Consider the following 4,513-nt stretch of genomic DNA (forward strand, 5'->3'; position numbering starts at 1 on the left):
CTTTGATATTTCCAAATAAAAATGGAGCAAACTCAAATTTGAATTTAGTCAAGTTTAAATTCACAAAAACAAAACAGATGCGACCTTCGGTTTCATTAGAATAAATCGGATTTTCCACTTAATTAAATCACCTGCAAATTTATTTAGACTGGACAAATATTGGATTGGAATGCTTATTTACATTCTTTAGTGCGGCTATGTTGTCTAGTCGTATGACACTCGCTTTCGTATCGGAAGGTGCTGGATTCGAGCCTCGCTCGGCGAATAGTTGAGTTCGTGGAGAAGGCTGTTTACATAATTCTCTCATCATACTCAGGTGCAAAATGAGTACCTGGCCATTAACAGCGTTGTCTCTGTCCGAAAAAATTGTGACATCACCTAACAGGCTTCATGTCCCGTCCTAAATGTTAATTGTTGCTGTTGGCCAGGGAACAGGTGTAAAACGCTTTGAGCACATTTAGTGGATATTGCACTATATAAAAGCTAATTTTTAAAGACATGTTCGTATAATCAGCATCCGTGTTTTTTGTTTTTGTTTTTGCACTTGCAATACATTTGGGTCATGTCAACGCCAGTAAAAAGGAAGAAAATGGGATAGTCATAGCATTCTAGAATTACAATTAAAGCTCCCAAGAAAAACTAAAACAAGGGGGAATTGGTTCAAATAAGGAACATATATAGATCCCAAGAGCACGTCACCAATGTAATCAGTTTGAGATCACCTATAAGTCTAATCCAGACACCAAAAAGTAGAGAGCGGCGGGGACAACCCGAAGCCTGGGATCTTGAAAATACTAACGAAAGAGTGTTTATGGAGAGGCTTCGGATGGGAACAATACAGACAATGGACGTTTTGGGCACTAATCCTTCGTCAGCACAACAATTAACATAGGTTGAAAACGAATAAAATGAAATGTAAATTGTATGGTCTGTACTCAACGATGGTTGGGGTGTGAATGAAGCGTGAGCGTGGCGTTGGGTTGTGAGTCCCAAGGGTGTGATAGAAATGATAAGGGCAGTGAGAGGAGGGAATTTTCTAGAAAAGAATGGAACATAAAAGACATAATAGAAATGTAATAGTAGAAGTAGAGCAACGGTTCCATAAAATACGGTTTTACGCCGGGGAGCCAAAATCTTGGTCTGCCTAGCCGAAATCGACCAATATGGCTGGGGAAACCAAAATCTTGGTCCTACTCAAAATTGAGTCGACTTCGAGTAACATTCAGCTTCAGATTCAGAACAACAATAATAGATAGCTAAAACTATGATGGTCCGTGATTGTAGGATTAATCCCGCCACAGCTCAATTTTACACAATGGTTGTGCGTTGACACAATCACACGACGTGTGCTGAGCATCATCATCATCATCATCATCATCATCATCATCATCATCATCATCATCATCATCATCATCATCATCATCATCATTTATCATGAACATCATTATCATCATGATCGTCATCATCATTGTCAGCAACAGCAACATAATCTACGTTTACAAAATTAAAGTGCCGGTTAATATCTCACGTAATCTTACGAGCCTTTGGGATAAATGTCAAATGATTTTAATGAGCAGTAAAGAATAACAGCGATCATGGGGGAGTCCAGTTCGCAATTCTCTGATTATATTAGGTTGCGTCTTGTAAGTAAGCGACTTCTGAATGCAAAGTCAAGCAGCATTTGTGTTCAGTGGCCAGCTGAGTTAGGTAAAGGGGGTGTCTCCTTTGCTCTAAAGTATAATGAATTAACATGCTGGATATCCTAGGACATACAGGTGTAGCAAAGCCTCCCAGCTTTTGACTCCGTGTTTAATAGTCTTTGGGCCACCGGCACACCCCCCACCCCTGGGTTTTCCTGATAATGCAGTTCCTAAGGTATAATAATTCACTTGTTATGGTTTTATAAAGTGTTACCTTTACAGAGTTATTGCCATTGTAAGGTCATTTAGTAAAAAAATCAACTATTCATTTTTTAAATAAACAAAATTGAGTTCATAATGTACCTATATATTATGCGTGCATACTTTCATGGCAGTATCTTGCTTAGTTTGGGCTTGATTGCAATAGAGGCTGATGAATTTAGATGAATTATATAGTAACAAAATGTCCGTTTTCCTCAAAAAGACATTTCCACCAAAATGTTTTCTTTTGTCATAGTTCTTTAATCCCCAGTTTTGTCAGCTTGTTATAAGGTAACTAATTAATGTGTTCTTCAACGTACTATTTTCATAGTATTACTCCCCATGAAAGTTGATTAAATGATGGCGTGTATTCAAAGCAAGCATGCACCCATGCTATTATATTGTCAGCAACACACAATTACTGTAGCCTATTATTAAGTACGGCATTGTTGCATCGGTTGCATTATCATCTGATTGAATGGACTTATTATTATTGTGTTATTATTATCGTTATATATAGCTACCCAATCAGTGCGGGGTGGACAGGGAGGTCAGAAAAAAGTCTCGACTGTACTCGGGATCGATCTCCGTCCTTTTTATTGTGAAGCGAATTCTCTACCAACTGAGCTAATGAGTCCCCCCCCCCCCCCCCCCCCCCCCCCCCGTTACATAGTACAGTATAAAATTTTTCCATTTTGTCAGGGCAGAAATTGTCGCGTAAAGGGAGATAAGAAAGAATATGATTGCATTCGTGACCTAATTACATGGATTATCTCCTATCTTATATGGGAACTAAAAGAAGAAAAGTAGATGGTCATTCAGTGCATGGACCCTGAGTTTATCCCGGTTTCTATAGCGTGAAACGCACAGTACCAATTGCTTGCTACCCTTTGGATAGGAGGCTTTCTGCCAGATCCAACGGACCCAGATACTCTATAACTGAAGGGCTGACATGGGGACGGGGTCCAATTTAATCTCGACTTCACCCGGGACCGAACTCGTGCGATTGCTCTACAAAATGAACTATCGGGACCCTTTTGCAATTATTAGTGTTTAATATATTTTAGTTTGTAAACATTTAAATGGACCCTTCAGAAAACGATCCTTTGCTTGTATCTGGAGGGACCGTCTAAATAGGCACATCGGTGGTTTTCTTGTGGAATCTTCTACTACCTATTTGAACCAGTTCCCTTTGTCTTGCCTTAATTTTTTGCGCCTATAACTTCAGATTTACAACTTATCCTCCATTATTTTCCTCTTTAAACACGCTGAAATGACCCAATAAAGTCTCAAGCTATGTTGGCAAGTGGTATTTTGTCGGACAGATATACGCTGTTAACGCCCAGGTACTCATTTTACAACTGAGTACCGTGCGAGAATGTGAGTAAAGAGCCTTTTCCAAGGCCGAGCGAGGCTTGAACCCAGGACCTTCCGATCCGAAAGCGAGCGTCATTCCACTAGACCACATAGCCGCAAATCTCCTTCGACGGTTGTCTATAACTATAATGGTAATGGTTAGGGAATTTTGAAATGTTGCGTTCATTTTATGTTATTAGAACCTAGAATAATTGAATAGTTTTAAAAAATAAATTAATATCAACATTATTAAAGCGCATTTCCAAAGATTTAACATGTTTCATTTACTCCCCGAGTATGCCATATGGCATCACGTTTCCATTTCATAAAGTGCCAGTCGCTTGTTATCCTACTTTTTGGTTTTTGGTAATATCACTCCCATATTAAACGTCACTGGCCTTTGTCGTGTATTCATTCATATAATTATGAATTATAATTCTTTTGTTAAGTGCCTTACCACAATATTCAACGTCGGACCCGATTTTATCCACAGTCACTGCCATCAATCCGACCACTGACACGCTTAACACCGCTTGACTTCTGTGACAATGCGAGACATCGTATCCCTGTAACACTTACTGAGCCGTGGAGTCGTGGACTAAGAGATTTTCAGTCTCCGGTTATAAACGGTTTTCTTTCTGGGTTTGGTTTTGTCTTTTGTTGTTTTGTTTTGTTTTTTTTGTATGTGTATTGATTTGGTTGTTTGCTCGTTTGTTTGTTGATTTTTTTTTTTTTCGTTTTCTTTTTGTTTTGTTTTTTCATTAAAGTTAAAGACACAAAACATCTATGTTAATTTGTCTCAACAAAACATATAAATTTGGCTCAAAGGTTTAAAACTTAAGTGTTCAATTTTTAGTATTTAGTTAACCACGACATGCAACCAGTTTGGGGCTGAGGATCACATTTCGTAATCTACAGGAATTATTTATTTATCTGAGTTCAGTATCGCTACGATATGATCTTGCAAATTGTATGTGGTCTTTAAATGCCCCAGAGCTTCATTTAATCCTACTGGTATTACTTCAAGTAGACGAGATACCTTTATCCCTTGGGACAATTGCAACTTCCGACTATAAAGAAGAGAGGCGGACATGTTTTGTTTTGTTTTGGACTTGATTTAGGTTTATTCGATTCGATATCATTATCTACTGCATTAGCCTACAAACAAGGTAGTGTTATCTACCTATTGAGGGCAGCCATGAAATATACATATCGGTATCGTGTGACGATGCCATATCGATACCGTTTTTCCCACG

Source organism: Berghia stephanieae, chromosome 2 (assembly GCF_034508935.2).
Source record: "Berghia stephanieae isolate SIO BIC M18660-M18661 chromosome 2, UCSD_Bste_1.3, whole genome shotgun sequence".
Classification (NCBI taxonomy): Eukaryota; Metazoa; Mollusca; class Gastropoda; order Nudibranchia; family Aeolidiidae; genus Berghia; species Berghia stephanieae.